A 23,701-nucleotide genomic window follows, 5' to 3' on the forward strand; every position below is an offset into this window, starting at 1 on the left:
ATAAGGTACTGAATATGCATGTTATCAGGCATGTTGCTTCATCTGATGAAAATATTTTTTGAACTCAATGAAATTCAGAGATATGATATTCCAATGAATATATTGAGTACTTGTATGGGTGAGTCGTGATCAACATTGAGTCATGTACTAAAGATGATATAGTTGATTGAACATTTGGAGTGTTGGGAGTTGAACCGTCAATTGAGATGAGCTCATGCATTTTTCATCAATAATTACAGGATTCATTATCCCAGGTCATTGTTAAGGTTAACATCAACAAAGTTCAGACCACTACTGAGGGGACCCTTTATAAGGACAAGCACCAAGTAGTTTATATTAATAGGACAAAAAAGAGACAATGTCTGCCTCAATGAAGAATAATGGCTAGAAATTTATGAAAGAAAGTTTGGTGAAGAAAGATAGCACCGAGAAGTGTACATGATTTAACTATAGCGCGGAGGGTCATTATAAAAGGGAACTCCAAAAATTACTGTAATGAGATTACTCAAAAGCACTGTAATGTTTAAGGTATCTATGTGATAGATACTTGCTCATCTTGTAGAAATTCTACATCACGGGTATTAGATGATTGATATGATCTTCATACATTTGAAGAAATTCTGGTGCTGACATGCAGGAAAAGCAATATGCAGAAAAAGGTGGGAAGTGGAACAAGAGTTGAAGTTATCACTATAGGAACAATGAACCTTTGGATTCTCTCTTTTAAAGTGAACCTGATAAACTCAAATTAAGGGGGTTTTTTACTGGTTGGTCGTGTGAGTATTTGAGCTAATCAACACTAAAATTAACCTCACAGCCTTAGGGCAAGTAGGGTGTCGATCCACAGGGAGCAGAGAAGAGAACAGTAGTTCCTTTCTATCTAGCTTATCTTATTTACTTTTTATAATTTATTTTAACAGTCAAGTGTAAAATCTTCAGTGTTACTCTGTAAAATAATCTTCAGTAAGCATTCATAGAATAATGTCAATGCACATTAATGAAATTCTTCACCGGATTAGATTCATAGAAGATAATAATCAAAGAAACTGCTCGGTTTCAGACTTGCGCCTGTAGCTCTAAGCGAATCGTGACCGAACGCACAGCTTCTTAGCTGCGTGTTGTTCTCAGCGCACGGAGTTGCGCTCGGCCATGCTGCATCTGCGTCCTGTGTGCAAGGATTCTGCACACAGGGTGTGACTGCGCACGGACTGCACGCAGAGCTGCGCGCGGCTGGCGCACGGAGTTGCGCGCGGCTCTGGCTGCGTGCAGCCTTGCTGCATGCGGCCTTGGCTGCGCATGGCCTTTGCTGCGCGCAGATTTGCTGCGCGCAGCTTTGCTGCGCGCGGCCTTTGCTGCGCGCGGCCTTGCTGCGCGCGGCCCTTGCTGTGCGCGGCCTTGGCTGTGCCCTGCTGGGCGGGGCACAGCTTGGGCTGCACGCGGCTCTGGTTTGGCGCGGCCTTTGCTGCGCGCGGCCTTGGCTGTGTGCAGCCTGGGATGGGCGCAGGCTAGGCAAAGCTTGCACAGATGTTGCAATCAACCAAGAAACACTGGTGTGAGGATGAAATTGAACAGGAATAGATTTTAGAGAACGATTTTGAACAGATAAACTTGAGATTAACCTACAAAAAGGAACAATTTCGTCTGGAACAATTGGAAAACACTGCTTGGTACCTTCCAATCCCAACTTCAATTGTCTTAGAAGGGAGAAGAACACAACAACTGAAATTAGAGCAATCACGCCACCTAGTGTCACAACCCTTTCGGCGAGGTGATGATCGTCTTGCTCTAGCTATGCCTCAGCTTGCTTCTCTCCCAGCTCCAATGCTCATCAACCTTGGAGGGTCTGCAAAACTCTTCTTCTCCAAGCCCTAACCTCTTTAGACAGAAATTCTGGACAGCCTAAAATGCTCTTTCAAGAGACTATTTATAGGTTTCTCTTTCTTTTGTGCTTCTTGGAGTTTTTAGGGCTTTTCTTCCTTGTAAATTTCGCCAGCCTCTCTTGGTCAGATGCTTTCTCCATTATGTTTGATCCACATCTGAACTCATTAATCAAAGAGGTGAGATCTAATCCACTTGATTCAGAGAATCAAGTGGGGTTAGTAAGTATGGAAATAATGCACATAAAATATGACAAATTTGGACTAAATGTATGCAAATGATACTTTGATGCCCAGTGAATTCTTAATAATTTTATGACATACTGAGAGTCATCAGAACCCTTGCCATACACCACAGATAATTGGGGTGTTGCACATTGGAAAATGGATGTCATGACTGTTTTTCTCAATGGAAAAGTTGATGAAGTAGCGTATTTGATACAACCCAATGGTTATGCATCCAAAGTGTTTCCATAAATAAATTTGCTACTTAAAAAGATCTATTAATATATTAAATCAAGCATTACGAAGTTGGAATGTTGGATTTGATGAGGCAATCATGTCTTTAAATATCATTAAGAATGAAGATGAGATGTATACATATAAGAAGACTAGTTGGAGCACAATCCCTTTTGTGATTTTATATGCCTCTAATCACCTGCTCATCAGGAAGGATGCAGGAATGTTTTCATGAATAAAGGCATGTTGATCGAAGAACATCTCCTTAAAGGATTTTGTATACGCAAACAATTTATTTGGAATAATATATATAGATTAATATATAAATATACATTTATATAAATAAATGAGAATACTAGGATTATCTCAATCCATAGAGATAATCCTAGTACATAGATACAATTGTGAAAAGGTTTCATCGAAAACTCGTAGAGAGTTATCATACTAAGGATACCTGGTGTTCAAGTATCTAAGGAGCATTCACACGAAGATATAATAACAATGTATAAATCCAGTGTGCTTTGGTTGTCGGATCTTTAATGTACACAATGCTATGTAATAGACATAATGTAGTATTTTATCTGAGTGTAAGGAACATGTTTCAGGCAGATCTAGGAGAGGAACATTGCATATTAGTGAAATGCGTCCTTCTTTATTTATGTGTTATGGGAGCGAGGAGCTAAAGCTTTAAATTCATACTAACTCAAGTTTCTATTCAACTCCAAATTATAATAAATATGTATCTACACTCCTATTCATATTGAACAAAGGTGAAATATATTGGATGACGTCCAAGCCAAGCAATTCTATAAGCTCGATGACAAAATGTATATATATTGTAGTAGACGATGCCAATAATTAGGCTGTGCTGTTGAAGAAATTGATCTCTAAACTTGGTGATGTTCCTTCGATCCTGAAGGTTATTCCATTTTTATCTGACAACAATTGTGCAATAGTACAAGCAAAAGAGCCACTATCTCATCAAATATCGAAATGCATTTTAAAGACCTTTTACTTGATTAGGGAGATCATTTAAATATGTTGTATCGTAATGAAAAGGGTTTCATCAACCAAAAAATAGCAAACTGACTTAGAAAGGAAATATCTCATCATAGCTTAGAATATCGTTACAAACCAATGGAATTGTTGAAGAAGTAAAATTGCCTTTAGTCCAAGTGTGATATTTATGGAAATAACACAGTCATCAATCCAATCGCACTAGTATGTCATGTTTAAGTTCATCCAAAAACAAAATATTGATTATTATTATTTTTACGTGATATTTATAATGATGTCTTAAAATATGTGTAATGACTAATTAAATTATGATGAGATCATGATACAGTGATTATTAGTCTATAATTATGATTTCGGTATATTCCTATTCAAAGGATGAACATCAAACTATCCCTGACTAATAGTCACCATCTAATCCTTTTTATATGATAATTTTGGCGGATCCTGTCATTAGTCTAGAGATACTAAGGATGCACGGTGGATGCTCTTTTGGGAAGGATTTCACTGAAATGATTTTATGAATCCTTTAATGATTTTATCATCACTATCAATCAGGGTCATTACAGTCATGGTCGTGTAAGTGATCCTAATACTGGAGAGAGAAAATATATCATGTATAGATGGATGATTTTGTTTTAATGATGTCTTACTATTCTCTACTCATGAAATTCAAATCAGATGATTGGACGGTCACGATGGGGTCATCTACCAATGGTATAAGATATAACTTACTCACGGAATAAGATGCATTAAATATCAGGAAAAGGGTACTGGAATATTAAAAAAAAGGTTCTCCAATTATCTCCGTACACATTAATACTGACAGAATAACAGATTGGTGTTTAAAGTGTAACCATACCTTAATGCATTTGGGAGTGTCACACAAATGAAAGATTATATGTACAAGAAAACCAATCATTGTAATGGTTCCATGAGAGTTAATCCAATACTTTGGATCTTCTAAAGCAATAGGTGTAGCTTGGCACCCCACTCGTTGGATATTAAAACTTATGGATTCGATTAAATCGATCCGTGATTAATTAATCTACATGTGAATATAGTCAATTAACAATGTTGGTTAAGAAATATTATTGTAACACTAAATTTATTAACTCGACTGTTACAGGGTGCTAAAGGATCAGACATCAGATCTCTAAATGTTAATGGTTTACTTATAAGGACAAGTAGGGGGTCATTTCAGGGTCCTATGACAGCCAAGCTTGGGTCCCTCTCCCATTCTTCTCCCGTCTGATCATTTAATCTCCTTATAGTAAGACTAGATGGTGAGAATATCAATCAGATCTTTCAAGAGAATTGAGTAAGCTCAACAGGAGATCCATCGTTTAAATGATTACATACATCTAGAGTGAAGAACTTTAAATGCCATGAAAGTCCTCTTCCAGGGAACAAAGCGAGTGTTAAATTAATTCTACACAATGACTACATCATCTCTTATTATATAGTGTAATCCAACTTTATTTATATTACTTCTTCAGTGAACTTATTTTTTATGAAAGTCAACCAAGTTTGCAAAACCCAACCGCAAATCAAGAGGACCCTGCCTGAGCTTCTTAAAAAATTTAAATCAGGGTTAAATTTTCATTTTAAATATTCATTTGATATTAAAATTATCATATAATTTCCTTGCTAAACATATAGCAAGGAAGGGTCAAATCCATAGTGAGTACGTATTGAACAATGATTTTGTAGTTTAAAACATACTATAAGATTTTTCAGAAGTACTTTTGTATTTTCTATTTTATGATCTTATATGAAGTAATTTCAATAATAATAATATAAAAATAATATTTAAAATTATTTTATGAAAATTAAATACATACCTATTTTATTTAAAATAAATTGTATGGCAGATAAATAATTTGTAGAAATGTTTGGTAGTCTTAAGGCAATAATTGAGTTAAAACAACTTACTTTACCTTCCCCAGTGCAATCTTTTTGAAATTATTCGCAGTGATGCACAATGCAGCTGACTGTTGAGTACAGTGACTCACTGGAACGGTGGATGTGGCTACAGATAGGGCTGTACGAGAAAATGTTGTTTTGGCTTCATGAGGAAATGTAAAATTTGCTTTGACGTGTTTGAAAGATATGGACCAGTAAAGGATCACAAAAGACTTTTTGCTTGTCTGGTTAGTGTCCCAAATAATCCTTATGTAGACATTTTTTAATTTAAATTTTTATGCATATTTTTTGGATGTATGAGCTGAATGGTTTTTTATATACACAACTTACTTAGAGCCTGTATTGAGGGAAGAAGTATTTTCATGCATTAGGAAGATATCGGGATCATGAGATGATACTATGGGAAGAGAAATAATTATGGCATTGCAGGAGAAGGTTTAAAACTGGTCAAGTCCGCCATTTGGATGATAATCATGCTCCACCAACCTTGCCGTTTATGCATCCACTTGTCCACTAGCAAGTATCTTTCTATTGGAGTTCTTCTCATATCTAAGGCCACATGAATCAATAGCTCTAACTTATGGGTCACGTAATCAAGCTAGTGTAATCCATCCGCATCTTAATTATGTGATCTATATGTTATAATCTCATTTTAATTCACTTCTACGATAATGTATTGATGGAATTCATTATAATAAAAATCCAAGCATTATATGAATAATTATATCAATGAATACTCAATGAGGTATGCAATATGTGATTGGATCACTGGACATGTATATTTCCACTAGTCTGGACACATTTGCATGGATTTGAGTAATGGCCACAAGGTTTGACTATAGGATAAACTATACTTGACGAGGGATGGATAGAAAATTATAAGCTATCGTTAGTAGGAATGCATGTCCAGGTTTTATTATGAAATAAAAATGCTCTTACCCCAAATCAGGCCAGTTGGTTCCCCTATTGTCCCTAGTTTTTGTGAAGGTACCATTTCGATAAATTGCTAAACAAAAAAGGGAAGCTGTTCAATATGTTTATATATGCATTGATATGAAACTTATGAATCTTGCATCATGGATAAGCTGCGAAGTCTCTACTTTGTAAAATGATTATCATGTCCATAATGTATTGGATCTTATACATTCTCAAGCATACATGGCATCCAAGGAAAAGTGGATTTTTGTATTAACATGAGAATGACATTGAAGTATCCGGATAGAATAGCACTATCTAGCCTCACTCATATGATGAGTATGGCCGGTCCCCTAGACATTAGTGTGGCGACACTAAGGATATATAGTGGGTACTCTTTAGTGGAAAGAGTTCACTGAATTGATCCGTACGAATCCCTGAATGGTATTATACCGAACTTTCAATCAGGTTGATGCACGTACGATTGTGTAAGTGGTCCTTAGACTTGAGTCACCAAAGACGTCTTGTGGACAGACGGTTGTACTTTGGCTATGGCCAACGAGTCTCTAATCATGGGATTCTAAACGGTCTTAGTTCGGGTGCATCAAGAAGTACACGAAGGCGATAGAGTGGTCAAGATGGGATCGTCCACCCTCGCTATAAGAGGTGACAGCTCAAGGAAGATGATGCGATGAAGTCCTTGGTCAAGGTAGAGAAATATCGGAGAAAAGTTCTCGGATGATTTTTGAATGCATCTGTACTAACTCGGATGACTGCTTTGGGTTTGACAGTTGACCATACCCTAAGACTTCCAAGGAGCATCAAGTAGATGAGGGATTATACATACACGGTAACTGATGATGAATAGATTCCATGAGTGAGTCGATACACACTCCTTTGTATCTTCTAGGACACGAGGTGTAGCTTGGCACCCCACATGTTGGAGTCTCAACCTATCGATTGGGTTAAATCGATCCGACGTTAATTAATCTATATGATGATATAGTTAATTAATTTGGATGGCCAATAAAGGTTATTGGGCCACTGGAGTCGTTAACTAGACTCATACATGGGACTAGAGGGTCACACGCAAATGGTCTTTTGGACGTTGGAAGATATACTTAAGTTTTAGGGGGTTTTTATGAAAAATACCTACTTAGTATAAATAGGGGAAGGCCCTAAACGAAATTCACTCAGGCCAGAACTGTTCAGGGGCCTTTCCCCTTCTTCTCCACTCTCCCCACACCCCCTCTCCATCCCTGATGTGATCGGGATGACGTAACAACGCCGATGGAGAAAGAACGGTGCTTGTCAATGAGAAGGAGGAGATCTGACGTGCCGAGGACCGCGTGGATACGTCTAGAGGCTGCACACTTGAGCAGCTCGACTCTTCTCGCTCCGGGATCGTAGAAATCACAAATGAGATCTGTGCAAAGGTACTTCCTTTAAATGTTGTTGTTGATGCTGTTAGATTCGCAAAAGTCTTCCGCTGCACATTGTTTTGATTTGTTCATCCAAGTCAAGGCCTCAAGAACCCAACAGTACCTATCTTTCACATCTTGATGAAGGGATGGAGACAAATAGAATTAGAAGGGTAGATCATAACCATCTATTTCTCAGTAAAGTCACGTGCGATCTGGAGAACTAAAGGGGTCTATTTTATATTCTTCTCTTAATTGTATGTACTACATTTAGATTTATCCCAAGCAATGGATAACCCTATGAAACAGCATTTCCTCTGGTTCAGTCTTGTTCAAATAGTGTTAGAGAATGATTTTCCAAGAAGCTGATCAAAGGGGCTCTTGAATCAAGGGTTATGAAGGCGTACACCACTCAGGTTTGTGTGTCCTTTGATTTCCCTGGTGGTTGTTGAATTTAGATCCGTACAAAACAACAAAAACTGCAAACCTAAGTATCCAATATTTCCACCGTCTTTGTCATTGAAAACCATTCTTGGTCGTTGAGAGGTAACAATAGCCGATGTTTTGAGAACTATATGAAAGCAATCTGATCTTCCACAAGAACAAGTAGAGATGAGAGTAGAAGGAAGAAGGGAAGAACAGAGGCATGAACAATAATGATCGTTGTTGTTCCCATATTTAGCTAATTACATTGGTTGGTATTTATAGAGTCAATAATTGTAGCTACAATATAAAGGTAGTTCTGTGAAGATCGTAGCTGTTATAACAGATTGTAACTGTTATAATAAGATGAATGATAACCGTTGGATCCTATCTATATTGATTCTTATCCATGTGTATTAGTACATTTGTTTAATCATATCTATGTGTCTTACTAACTTTGTTTAATCATATCTATGTGTATTCCTATCTATGCTTAATCCTATATTGAATCCTGACCGCTAATCTCATAACGAGTATAAGGGGTACATGTTCAATTTTTATCCATTGTACTTTGTTAATAATCCTATTGGTCCACGTCATCCCTATATTGTCTTCCAGCGAGTTGCTGGTTCCTCATTTCTCAATTTCTTGAAACTACCCTCTCCACTCTGATTAGTAGGGAACAACCTTGATAGAAAACTCCTTATCAACCATGGTTTGCTAGAAAATAAAATTTTGAAGAATATCATTTTTAAACTTTCAACAGATATAACCATGTGTATATGCTAAAGACACATATAAAGTTAACATAATACGTGAATTCCGATTGAGAAATGAGGGGAGCAGGTCCCAATAAATCCGAGTGGACCTGCGGAAATTGAATGCATTGGAAGAATAAATAAAACATTAATTGTTGATGTTCATATGAATATACCTGTAATCAAATATCTCAACAGTGCGACGTCGAGAGTAGCCGTTGATCTTCTCCACCGTTGGATCTTCGGCTGTTCTTCGGTGGCTACATCCCACCGCTGAGACGTTTTATTTCTGATAAAAATATGTTATTCGGTTGTTCTTCAACTATGTCATGTACATTTTCTCTTCGTCCTCCGTTTCCTTTCTCCCTTAACCTCAAATTCATCGCCGAGCAAACGCTTTTGAACATTTGAAGAAGTGAATAAGCAGACAAAGCTTGCACATGGTAAGAGTGCAGAAACAGATATCTTTACCTACGTGGACTGGGCCGTGGGGAAAGGAAAAAAGAAAACGACACTAACCAGCACTCTCTTCCAAGTGTTTTATTGCCAGATTTGTGATCTAACACAATACTAATGATGAACATGGTTTTTTTTCCGTCGCGTTGTGTTGAAAGCAGAACGAAGAGACAAGACAGAGCAAGAGAGAGACTTAGAAAGAGATGACAAGGAATACACTTACATTTTATTTTTCTTTCGAGAAACGCAACAATTTAGAACTTCTGTTTATGGTGACTCCGCTGGGAAAGGAAGACAGGGCTGGTTTCCAGCCGCCAGTCTGCAGTATGCAAGTATAAGGCGAATGTCACAAGCCATGGTCATTGTCGCGCCGAGCCCGTTTAAGCGGCTAAGTGTGCAAAGGCACTGAGCCGGCGCCACCGGTCCTTGCACGGTGAAGCTTGTAAGAAAGTTACAGCAAGAAGAAGAACGCGGGTCGGCGAAGGCTCCAGCGCTGATAAGACCCAACAGCGTGCTGCAGTCCAGCGCTGGCGCAAGACCCGGCACGCACTGCGCAAAAGGGTTGGCCGGAACGAAGGGATTGGTGAGCTGACAAGAGACGAGTGAGAAGAATGCAGAGCTTAACAGCAGAACGGCCTTGGCCTGCGCAGATCTTGACGCCATGGATGTATGTATGGTCTTCTTGAAAGCTGCTTTGGACTGGAGGAGAGCTTGGAAGTTTTAAATATCGTCGATGGTGGAGCTGTCACGTAGTGGGTGTAGAGTCTCGAGCGAAGAAATTGGGCTAGCCAGTTAATGAGCAGGCAAAAATAGCTTAAGGGAAGGATTCTTTTGCCGTGGCTCAATGCTACTTTTTTCCCCCTTGATAACGGGTATGGATGCATTGATTCAAGATCTGAGAAATAACTACCGGATATGAATGTTCGTCATTGAGTGGCAGAGAAAATTTGGCCCACTTTTAATCGTACAGTTCTAAGAGATGAATAATAGTTGGGAGTATGACAATGTTGTTGAACATGCGCATAGAATCTACTTCCATCAAATGTATCCTTTAAGTGTTTCCGGACAATTTTTCTGTAAAGTTGATCTAGGGCATTCATATAAAAGGTCCCTAAATAAATATTAGACGTACGAATTAAGATTATTTCAATGAGCTCCCTTGATTTTTTCTCTAGTTGTTGCCCAGATATTTCTTCATACATACCAACATGCATGCATTTCTTAGATTAACCGTACGGTTCAAGACTATTTCAAGACTATTTACACGTATGATAATGTTGTCGAACATGCGGATAGAATCTACTTCCATCAAATGTATCCCTTAAGTGTCTCCAGACAGTTTTATTTTCTAGTGGGGTTGAATCACCAAATGTCACGAACTTTCCCCGTTGCTCACCGTATGTCATGTACTTTTGAAATATCACCGTATGTCACAAATTTTTGACAATTATCACGGTGTGTCACGAGGCTTGGCCGCCGGTGACGTGGACGATGACATAGGTGCCGCGGGTGAAGCCGAGCCTTGTCATCGGCCATGTCATCGTCCACGTCACCGGAAGCGAAGTAGGGGCTCCGATTCTGGCGTTTTTGGGGATTTTGGCTGGATCTTGGCGATTTGGGTGGCGATTTGGGTGGATCAAGAAGACGAAGAAGATTTCCGGATTATTTGGGTGGATCTCTGCGGTAAGATTTCGCCGTTTTTTTTTTTTTTGTCTTGGATTTCTTTCTGCGATTGATCGCTGAGAAATGAAGAATCGGGGATGTTAAATCCCCGATTCTTCATCGTGAATCTGAGAATGGGGATTTCGATCGCGATTTTTTAGATCGAAACCCTTTCTTTGGTGAGCACCGTGAACAGAAGAAAAAGAAGATTGCGATCAAAAGATTGTTATGAGGATTTTGAACGGAAGATTTTGATCGGGAGAAGAAGAAGAAGAAGAAGAAGAAGAAGAAGAAGAAGAAGGAGAAGAAGAGGAAGAAAAGAAGAAGAAGGAGAAGAGGAAGAAATGAAGAAGGAGAAGAGGAAGAAGAAAGGGAATCCATTTATCTTTCTATCCATCTTTCTATCCATCTTTCTTATCCTCTTCTATCAATCCTCTTCTTATCATCTTTATACAACTATACCTGCATCAATCTCACCGCATCTGCTTCTCTCTTACCCAACAATCTTTCTCCACCTGTATCTTTCTTTATTCATATCTCTCTTACAACACGAGGCTGCATGTGACCATCCTGACAAAACCTGCTTTCATGGACGAGGTTCATGTTCATACTAAAAGTTTCATGAAAATCATAATTTTGGCATTACTTAGTAAATAAGTTCATTTAATTATAGGATTCATCAACATTCCCCATCAAACATTGGGAAACTTGATTTATTACGTGTCGTATACTATGTCTTTGATTTTTTACATTCAAGCATGGAGTCCGACATCAATAACTTGGATTTTAGTTCTGAAAAAAAATCAGTTCTCAGTGGCTCACATGTTTGGAAGGATCTCATAAAAAAGAACATAAGAGTGGCAAAACAATATAAATATTTTGTAATTAAGCTCAATTTAACCAACAACTATAACCCATAATTTATTTTATCAACAACGTGAGACTCAATGAAAATAAGCTGGTGAAATACACATTGATGCTTTGCTGCAACCAAGCGATCTCTGCAGCTGAATTGGACCTTAGAGTATCGATCCCAACTCTTGCCATGAGGTAATATTTTACAAATGCATCGACTGCTAGATGAGGTACCGAGGCTTGTCCAGAAAACCAGCACCGGGTAAGTTTATGCATGCTTTATTCATCACAAATGATTTTTTTTGAAGAAAATTCATAGCAAATGATGATCTCTTCCTTTCCTTGTAGCCCATTAGTTAAGGTGAAGGGAGATGGGAGTGCAGACCATTTTGTGGACGCTTCATCATGGTTTGGCAACAATCATTATGATTTAAATTCAAGTTACAGTCAAATTTCCGCAATCATTGATTTGCTTCAATTTTCTGAATATTTTTCTACATTAAGTGTTTTTCCTCATTTATTCTTATTTTATTTGATTTCATTAATTAATTAGGAGATCTACAGACCGAGAAATGATATCAAAATATATGGATTGACATAATGCCACATGGACGGAAGTTACCTACCTCCATATCTATTCTTATATGATTCTGCCCATAGATCTATCATATTTATCAATCAAATTATGTACCTACTCTATCTATGTGGCATTATGTCAATCCATTTATCTTTCTATCCATCTTTATACAAGAAGAGGAAGAGGAAGAGGGAAGAAGAAGAGGAAGAAGAAGAAGGAGAAGAAGAAGAAGAAGAAGAAGAAGAAGAAGGAGAAGAGGGAAGAAGGAGAAGGAGAAGAAGAAGAAGAAGAGAAAGAAGAAAGAAGAGGAAAGAGGGAAGAAGGAGAAGAAGGAGGAGAAGAAGAAGAAAAAGAAGAAGAAGAAGGAGAAGAAGAAGAAGAAGAAGAAGAAGAAGAAGAAGAAGAAGGAGAAGAGGAAGAAAATAAGAAGAAGAAGGAGAAGAAGAAAAAGAAGAAGAAGAAGAGGGTTCCATCAACTTGACTAGTTAAAGTCAAAAATGAAAATTTGGCATGAAATTTTCCTAATAGAATATTTCATTACAAGGCAATTTACAGTATCCATCTTGAAAAGTGAAAAACACCATTTAGATGTTGCTTCCTAGCTCTCTTCAATTTGATCGATGCACAACCTCCAAAGTAATGTTTCTTTGGCATCACCTTGCTGCTTCAACCTAAAAGAAGCATAGACATACATCATGATTTAACAACACACAATTGGAAAAGACTATCTAAATTTTGAATAATAGTAATACCATAAAATGATCATAAAACTTTTAGTCTTCATCGTCATCCTCTGAAATTTCCTCCACTTCACCATCTTCCTCTTTGTTCTCCTCATCGGCTTTATAAGCTCAACATTTTAAAGTCATCAATATGGATATAGATTCTGCAGATAGCCCTCCTCTTTTGAAAGTGACAACTCCTCTTCCTGCTGAAAAGAGATGCTCTGATGGTGCACTCGAAGCACATACAGAGAGGAACTCCTTTGCGACAACCACAAGCCGTGGATATTTTGCTGACCCAACTTCAGACCACCATTTGAGTGGGTCATCACGAGGGCCAATGCAAGGGTCTTTCAAGTATTTATCTAATTCATCTCTAGTGGATCTTTGACTTGGACTTGTAGTTTCTTTGTAAGGCTCCATCAATGCAACCACTAATATTAAGCATTTTACAAGTGTAGGCGGTTGTTCTTCAATAGTTTGTTGGTTAGTTGAAGTTAAAGAACTGGACAGTTTATTGAGCAACTGTGCAGTAGTGTCGATGAAGAAATTTTTTTTATCATCGGGAATAAACTCAAGCTTCTTTCGTGGGCCAAACATTGTCGGAACGGGGACCATAGGCTTTAACTTCAAGTGATGTTGATAATCTATCAATTTCTCCTTCCTTGCACCATATGCAACTTTAAGCGACCTTGTTTGTTCCTTGCTTGGTAACCTTGAGAGTTCAGGATGCATATCATCCAGCACATGAATCACAGAGTCTAATTGATCTAACAGAAGTTTATGCGCCCTCAAAACAGTAGATGATGTAATGGTTTGTGACTGTGAAAGGATGTTAGTAGCATCACAAAAGCCTTCTAGTTCATCAGAAAACCTTTCTAGAGATCCCAATCTTCAGCCATGATTGAATAGCTACCTTTGTTTGTGTTTAGATAATCACTTGTCATCTTATCTAACACAATTCTCTTCTCATAAGCTGCTTCAATCATTTCATATATAGAGTTCCACCTGGATGGCACATCTTCAATGAGCAAGTTTTGATTTTTTATGCCCAAATCATGGCATAAAGTATGATAGTGGTGAACTCTCTGTGGTGACTCTCCAACTGCAAGGACAAGTCTTCGACGTCTATATAGAATTTATTTAAATGAAAGCTGAGTGTTATTAAGGATGATATTTTGGTCGACAATATCTTCGCAAAGTGAGCTTGTTGCCCCTGTAATGAGCCAAATAATGTGCCAAGTGTTTTAAAAAGAAGGATTTTCATTAGAAAAACTTAAGAACATTAAATACCTAGCTCCGTCAGGCCTCTTTGAACTGCCAAATTCAGAATATGTGCTATGCATGGTGCGTGATATTGGTCTGTGAAGTCTGGAACAGAACCCTTCATGAACCTTTCTAAAGTTTCAACCATGGTTTTATTATTACTGGCATTGTTAGTTGTAAAGGGGAGCACCTAGGAAAGAAAGGAAAAAAATTCAAATATGTAATTGCTACATAATAAAAATTAATGATGACATACTTTGTTGGTAAGATTATCGTCCTTCAACACATTGTGCACTACCTCTGCCAAGTAAGCACCTTGATGAGAACCAATTAATTGGAAAACACATAGAACTCATTCACGAAGTATCCATGTTGTATCAATCCAATGAACAGTGATCCCAAGTATAGCTACATGGTTTGAGGTTGTCCAAGCGTCCATCGTGGGTGACAATTTTTCTATTGGTTTGAGTTCTTTTTTGAGCTTCGACCTTTTCTGCGTAAAATTTTTAGCTGATGTGCGTCGTACAGTCTTGGAACTTGGAATATATGCATCATCACTTTGTGCATAGAAAGTTAAAATATTCTTAAATTTTGGATGCTCAATAAGTGAGAATGGTAGATCCACACTCACAACAAGGTCCAACAAAAGTGCTTTTGCTTCTTTCAGAGATCTGCCTAAATACTTTGAAGTCTTTGTCAAATAACCTGAGATAGATTTTACAGCACTAGGAGGCTTTAAGTCATTGTATTCCTTGATATGCCATGCTTTTAGGTGCTTCCATAACTTCGATGTGCTCCCCGTCTTATCCCTTGTCACTATTCTATTTGTTCTTTTACAAAGCTTGCATTTGTAGTTACCATCACTATTTTTAATACAGTACTGCAAGTCAGGCGATGACTTTTGACGATGGGAAGCCAGGGAGATATCTATTATCTTTAATTCAGTTCTTGCAGTGTCCAGTACATAGTCTTCACCCAAATCCATGAATCCAAAGCCGATTCGACTTGGAACTTCAAGTGAAAATCATAGAAAACTAATAAAGATGAGATAGTGCAAGAGTATTAACCAACATGATAAGAAATGAGATTACCAAAACAAAACCAACTAGAACATGAAAAACAAATATTCTTCTAGTATAAAATAATAAGGAAAAAACAAGAATAAAAGGAGAAGAAGATGACAATAAAAATAAAGTAAAATGAAAAAAGAAGAATAAAATAAGAAGAGAACAAAAAAGGAAGAGAGATGAAAAAAAGGAATAAAGGGAAAATAAAAGAAGAAGAAGAGAACAATAAAAGGAAAGAAGATGAAAAAAAAGAATAAAAGAAGAGTAATAGAGGAAGAGAACAATAAAAAGGAAGGAAAATGAAAATAAGAAGAATAAAAAGAGAATAAAAGAACAAGAAAACACAAATAAGAAGGTAACAAAGATGAAAAAATCAAAGAAGAGAAAAGCGGAAAAGAAGAATAAAAAAAAAGAAGATAAGATAAGAGATAAGAATAAAAAGAAGAAAAAGATAAGATAAGAGATAAGAATAAAAAAAAGAAGAAGATAAGAAGAGAAGAGAAGAATAAATAAGACCAGAAGAGAAGATAAGAAGAAAGGAATATGATAATTAGAAGAAAAAGAAGAATAAAGGAAGAAAAGAAGTAATAAAGATCAGAAGAGAAAAAAAAGTAAAAGAGGAATACGACAACAAGAGAAGAAGAAAAAGAAGAAAAAGAAATAGTAAAAAGAAGAAGAAGAAGATAAGAGCAAAGAAAGATGAAAAGAAGAAGAGAAGAATAAAACAAGAAAAGAAGAAAATAATAAGAACGAGCATAGTAAGAAATAAGAAATAAGAATATTAACGAACATATTCAGAAATCAGAGTACCAGTGGGAGGAGGGGGGCGGCAGCGAGCACGAGGAGGGTCGTGTGGCAGCAACGGTGGGGGGAAGGGGGAGGTGGGTCGGCGGCGAGAGAGCAGGTGGGAGGTGGGGGGAGGGCTGCGAGTGAGCGGGGGAAGGGGGATGGCGGCGAGAGGGGGGGGGGGGGAGGGGGGGGGCGGCGAGAGAACGCGGGGAAGAGGGAGGGAGGGGGCGAGCACAAGGGGAGAAGGGGGGCGGCGGCGAGCGGGGGGGAAGGGTGGAGCACCGAGCGCTCGGAGCGGCGAGGGGAGAGGCGGCAGACAAGCGGGGGTAGCAGGCGATGGGGAAGGAGATTGGTAGTGCGTGGGACGTGTATGGGGGTGAGAGGCAAGGCTCTCGGGGTTGACCAACAAAAAAATTATATATTTTTTAAGTATACACTGATCCGGACCGACCGGCCGGTCCCCCTAGCAATGGTGGACCACCGGTCCCAGTTCGATCCGGTCCGACCGGTCCGCAGTACAAAATGTCAAACCCTAGTTGTACCATGAATCGTACGACATCTATGATTTGTATATTACTAAACATATTTACCTGACAGATTATGGCCTTACCTTTGTGTCTACTTATGAACCCATTTAACAAACTATGTCAGGGAACATACCCTTTCAACTGTATAATATTCTTCGCATTTACCAACAGTTCTATTCAGATATATCTCCCTTGGAACCTTTCACCCAAAAACTCATACTTGCAAGAATATTGGTAATAGTAAATCATAATTTAAAAAAAAAAACCTAATTTAGTAGAATGTTTCGCTTGGATGGCCTCGGATGATCTTTTTATCTAGTGCCAAGGAAATGAGGGGAAAATGATATTTTAATAAGGTTATTACTCGGATTAGAATGTCGCCCCTCTTTCCAAGAGATATCCCATTTGATATCCTACTACTATTTTTCCCAGAAATTTTAACTTTTTGGTTATGTTTCTCTTCTTTAGATGTAGCCCTTCCTGATTGACACACCATCCATGCGAACCCAACCATGTGGGCCTTTAGATGACTATTTTTATCCATTTATGGATCTACATCATTCACATCTAAAAAATATAAAAAGGACATTAACAATAAACATTTGATTTCATTAAATTAAAATGGCAGTTTAAAATATAAATCTACTATAATAAGATAAAATAATAATAAAATATGGACTAATAAAAATTATGTATGATGCATGAGAATGATGGAGTATATCACCAACAATCCAATCTAACTTCTCTATCAGATAAAATCAAATAGTTCATGATACATAGGTGGTAAATTACTTTAATTTAAGATTTCATCATATTTGTGTAATAATTAAATGAATATCATAAACATTCCTATACTGCTGAATTAACTTATTAGATGTACTTATTTGGCATTTTTAACACAACCCCACGTGACTAATCCTATCAAACGGGTCTATACTCTCATATTATTTGGATTGAATTTATAGTCACACATTATGAAATTTAAAATATTATTTATGGACTCAATAATTGAAGAAAAGAGAAGCTACAGTTTTTCAATCGCCTTAGAGATGGCCCATTTTAGGCACTCCAGGAACTAACCTACATCTCGCCTTATTCTTAGGCACGATGGCCGATTTCAAATGGGCAGTAAATTGGCCATTTCAAGGACGATGAAAAATTAGACTTGAAGCAATGATGGCCACTCGAAATTATGGAATTCATCTTCCAGAAAGGGTCTTTATATTTCTCCATGTAAACTTTGTTGTTTTGCTCTTGGATTTTATCCCCACTTTCAATTGTCAAAATGAAAATCTTATTCAAAATCTCACTTAGGTCCACTCCTGAGTCGTCATGTTTGAAGGTATGTGTGAGCTGAAGCTTAAATAAGGAGTACCAAACTTCATCAGGGGACTACCTTAACAAAGGGTAATGTGGTCTCTGACATTTTCCCATTAAATTAACTAGTTTATTTTTCTAGGTTAGTTTACTTGGGTAGACTATACCCATAGATTTCTGATGCCTCGAAGAACATCAAAAATACCTTCTTTAGTGAAAGTAGACTCATTTTTTTATACCACACACGATATCCAGTTCTGCTACTCAACACTCATTGTTGCCTACTACCTCTACCTACTTTGTATGGGGGATTCTGAAACTGCCACATATTTTAGACCTAATTATGCTATATCAGTCTATTGTTTAAGTTGACTTATTTAAATTCTATTTACTACTTTTCTTGTGCAAGTTTAATAACCAAGACCAAAGGTATGTGCAACGATTTGACCTCAATAGGATCATTGTTTATCTTATACACCAGATACTGGAGAAGGAATATTCGAGAAGGACATCAAAAATATCTGGATCTACTTGATGGAGATATATATGGCCAGCAAGCCAATCACACATTGCATATCTCATTCAACAATCATTGATGTCATCTTTTCATTATAATGCATGAATGATACTTATAATGAAGTTCCTGAATATATGTAATGACTAAGTGAATTATGATTATATCATCATAGGGAGTTCACTAATTCTTCATGAATTCTTTTATCGAACATGTTTACTGAGTATCTTATATGTTGGATACCCAAGAATGAATACTTGAAAAGGATATCATTAAAATGGGATCGACTTGATGGAAATATACATGGCCAGCAAGCCAACAAAAGGGAATGGAAACAAAGGATATATTATTATTTAACTACTGATTTGTGAGATGCGATGTGATGCATATACAATATGGAGTCAACTGATGATGAAATACTAGGTAATGGAAAGACAATAATGAGAAAATACATGGGAGTGACATGATGAAAATAGTGAGTCATGGAAGAGGGATGGCAAGTAAGATGATGATGAGGGAGGCGTGATCAGTGGGAATAAATATCTCAAGTAATGTAGGGAATGAATCGTCTAACCTATAGAAGATGCCGAGAAAAAACTTTCTAAAGTGAGCATATTTACTGTTGATTCTTACGCTCGACCAAGATCATGGTGATTTGCGAGTGCACGTAAGCTCTCATCTTCTCTGCTGCCCATTCTCACATAGTGGGTGAAGATGAAGAGACCCTTAAAATTGCCATTCTAGATTGTCAGGTATCGAGCTTTGAAGTTGGAACAATCTTGAAATTCAATTTTTCCTTTCTCCTTCTCATCGTCAGTAGCACTTCATCATTTGGTTTGGCAGTCGAAACTTTCAGAAGATTCCTCATTTTTTGTTGGTAGACTCACCACCTCTTCTGGGAATGGCAACCTTGAGAGTGCAATGTGTACCTACACAGAAGAAACAAACAAAAGAATACTTTACTACTATAATTATTTAATCATTCTGATATGGTGTCCCGTCCCCCACATCATGTCACCATTTTTTCCTTTCATTTTTTTATTGAATGACATGTTGGCGTGTGTCATTCATAAACTCAAAATTAGGGTAAATATATGTTGTGAAATTGAGTTCAATCAATAATATTTATAAATTTTACTAATAAAAGTTTTTAATTAGTTAATGATGAGCAACCGTCATCTCCACATGGGATTGGATATTAGGGAAGGAACTCTCTCGATGTGATGAATTTGAGAAGGTGAGAAGAGCTATGTACAGCGTATGAGGTAGTGAATGGGTGATGATAGAAATTGTGATAGAGGTGGTAGTAATTTAAGAAGATGAGACAAGTAGAGTAGTAGTAATGAATCACTCAAGCGATTAGGATGAGAGGATAAAGAGAGACGTGAATGGTGGTGTGAGGCGATTACGCGAGACGAGATGGTTGTGAATGATAAGAGGTATCCAACTCAGGCTTTATGAGTTAGGGTTTGTATGATTTTGGGAAGATGAGATGGCATAGTGACGTGGACGGTGGTGGATTCTGTGCTGAAGATGAATGAAGATGATGGATGATGAAGAGTCAATGTAAGGCAAGAGGCCAACCATAGATCCTCACACTCCACCAAAATCAAGGCCTTTTATTGATGTCAATCAACTTCCCCACTTCACTATTGAACCTCTTCAAGCACTAGAAACACCAAGACACCCTTGATAGACGTTTAATACTTCACTTTCTTTCAATGTGCCTCTATATGACAAATTGAATATAAAGATTTTTTTCAACGATCACGGATCAATTTATGGATTCAACCATATGGATGGAAATCAGACATAAATAAGAAGCTACCCTTAAACTTTCAGGTTAATCCAAGATCTGGATGATTAGATATCACGCCTGGAAGTTGGACGATTCCTAGCCGTTGATTTAATCCAAAGATGTGTCTCTCCTTGTCCTCACCAGTATTTTCACATTGCTAAGTTAGAGTTTTGCCTCTTCTTGAAATTTTATTCAGTTATTGATTGAGATTCTTTCTGATTATCCACAATCGATAGCTCACATCGCTCTATGTATCACCATGAGAATAAGAAAAAATAGAGAATAACGCTAGCTTAATTAAATATAATATCAACTATCTAGCTCACAATGGACGTGGTGGCGAGCTAGTGTGTGCCACGTCACCTCACTCCCCTTTATTTCAATAATGGGCTGAGATATGCGCGCCACATGTACACGTGCGCGCCACATGAAAGTGGTTCCATGTGTCACTGACATGGCACACGGCCGCCATTATTCCCTAGTCAAAAAACAAGAAAGAAGAAACAAATATTTTAATTATTTACTCCTCAGTCTCTGTGTTCATTTATTACAAAAAAATCTCCTATTTTTATTAGGCCACGTCACCATGCACAACTAAAGTAAAAAAGGTAAACCATTTCCCTTAAATGCCATTATGGCATATCTTATCCTGATGGCATAATGATTTAGTTAGATGACTTGCTAATGCCAATCATTGACCGGATCAGTGATTGGCCTTTGCCGATCATTATCCTAAATAATAGTTGGTCAGCGTTTGATGAATTGAATGGCAACACGAGGCATGAAAAAAAATAAAATGTTAAAATTTTTCTAAAACTCATATTAAATTAATAAATAAAATTTTCTGGAATTTTTGTAGATCAAAAGATATGGTAATTTGAAGTCAGAGCAATCCTAGCCCTTAACGTTTTTCTCTATCCTTATCATCGTCTCTGACACTTCCTCATTTTCCATTTTGGTTAAACTATCCAATCACTGAGATTCCATGTCTTTTCGTCTTCTGCACACACGCTTTTCAGAGTTGCCACGTGTAATGGTAAGAATAACAAGATCAAACGTAGTTAATCCATTTTATTGGTATAGTAAAGAAGGTACTAGCCCAGTAGCTGACGTGGCAGCATGACAGTGGGCGCCACATCAGCATTTTCTTCTTCGCCATCCAATCAGCCACTAACACAAGTGCGCCACGTGTGTGTGCTCGTGCAACCTGTACACATGGTGCTTGGTTGCGCTGCCACTTCGCTCTACCACAAGTTTTGACTCTTCCTTCCTTTCGCCCACATGTATGCATTCATTGGCATAAAAAGCTTTCTTTTTGTTTGTCCACATATCTCCTGCGTAAAAAACCATTCGTCAGGCATAAGTGCAATCCTGGCTTCACAATTCGCGAAGTCATGATTGCTCAGCTAATGATTGCCTGACACCAATCATTGACATAGTTAATGATTTGCTGGCGCCACCCACTAAGCGATTCGTAGCCGTTCGACGAATCCAACGATGACATGTGGCGGCGGGAGATCTTCTGAAATTCATGTAAAATAAAATTAAATCCCAAAAAATACAAATAAATATATGCTTCAACTTAGAAAAATCATATATTTCTAAATTGAATGTCGAAAAATTCCATATAAATCATATTGTCTCAAAAATTATATGATTTTAGAATATATTGTTAGAAAAATCTCCGAAAATGAATAAAAATGCAGAAAATTTAAAATATCATTCCAGAAATATATTTCATCATTTTAGGGTTGATAAGATGCAAACACGAGTGATTTAATGCAAGTAGACATGCAAATATGATCATATTAAAGTATAAAATATGCATGTTATCACTATGTCATGCAATCATGGTAAACCTCATGTTGCTTTTATGACATGAATGACTGATATATGTATTAGTTGTACCATAATCGGACCATATTTACATGTTTATTCATAGTAAATTAATTATAGAAGCATGTCATCAAGCTTCAAATGATTAAATTTATTTTTAGAATGATATTCTAAAATTTGTGCATTTTATAGCCTTTTTGGAAATTTTTCGGAGATCAAATTCTGAAAGACTATAGTTTTTCGGAATTTTTTGACATTAAGTTCGTGTTAGTGGCTGATTGGACATTGAGGAAAAAATGCTGTTGTGGGGCCTGCTGGCTCTCTGCCACGTCAGCTGTAGGACTAGTACCTTCTTCATTATAACAATAAAATGGATTAACTACGTTGACCTTGTTATTCTTACCGTTACACATGGCAACTCTGAAAAGTGTGCGTGCAGAAGACGAAAAGACATGGGATCTCAATGATTTGACAATTTAACCAAAATGGAAAATGAGGAAGTGTCAGAGAGGATGATGAGGAGAGAGAAAAAAGTCAAGGCCTAGGATTGATCCGACTTCAAATGACCATATCTTTTGATCTACAACTCCAATTAACCTGAAAGATAGTGAGTCTTGAGATCCATCAAGTGTGTTCTATATGTCTTGGGTGTGCGGTAAGAAGCATTAGAGAATAGGGGGAGCTTATCAGTAATCATAAATCATCGTGATCCTAGCAAAACATAAGGATCCAAGGTATGTGTCCTTGCCTTACGTTGTTTCTCTCATGACAACATCATTATCATAAGTATAGTTTGTTCTCATCTTTTTATTTATATTTTAGTTACTTATGTCACAATTATCTCGTCTCTATCTTTACCATCATACCATTCACACATTTGATCACTACCATATCCTTCACACCCTCTACCTTTTTCTCGTAACCCTTCGTGTAATTCTACTTATATTTCATCGATAATGCCATCTCATCTATTTTATGCTCGTATTTATACATTCTCGCAGCGATAATCACTATAGTAAGAAAATAAAAATCTTAATCATTTTTCCCTGGGGAGACGACTCGTACTCATCACTAACTAAATACTCTTAAGTATATATGGCTAAATATTTTTTTATTAAATAATCTCAATTACCAACGACAAACTAAAACCCCTAATTCTGAGATCGTCACATGACAACACATTTATGTCTGCCACATCAGCGTAATTCTGCATGCCATATGTACCACCTCAACTTTTATTTTTCAGATGATTTATTGGATCATTTCTTTTTATTCATCATTGAATCACATTTATTTTGATTTATGTTTCGTCTTTTTTCTGTTGGTTCAAGTAGTGTTCACCCGTCCTGATACCGGTATCGGATTATTACCAAATTTATTTTTGGTATCCATTTTGTCCGATATCCGGATATCGGATAACGATATCAGATATCGGATGCTATAGTGCCAAAATCCGATATCGGTATCTGTCCCAATGTTGTCATCCGCCTCCGTCCCACTAGGAAGATGACGATATCGAATA

The 23,701-nt window shown here is 37.3% G+C and overlaps 1 long non-coding RNA gene across 2 annotated transcripts; it reads left to right on the plus strand.

The window, feature by feature from the left end:
* The first annotated feature begins 10,685 nt into the window (after positions 1 to 10,685).
* Positions 10,686 to 13,635, plus strand: LOC144708006 (uncharacterized). 2 transcript variants are annotated; one of them, XR_013582618.1, is made up of 5 exons: positions 10,686 to 10,932; positions 11,919 to 12,028; positions 12,115 to 12,174; positions 13,227 to 13,422; positions 13,527 to 13,635. It is a non-coding gene; the product is annotated as an uncharacterized LOC144708006 (long non-coding RNA). The 2 variants fall into 2 exon arrangements; XR_013582617.1 differs by having other exon boundaries at positions 10,694 to 10,932; positions 13,227 to 13,541.
* The last annotated feature ends 10,066 nt before the right edge of the window (positions 13,636 to 23,701 follow it).

Source organism: Wolffia australiana, chromosome 9 (assembly GCF_029677425.1).
Source record: "Wolffia australiana isolate 7733 chromosome 9, ASM2967742v1".
Lineage (NCBI taxonomy): Eukaryota > Viridiplantae > Streptophyta > Magnoliopsida > Alismatales > Araceae > Wolffia > Wolffia australiana.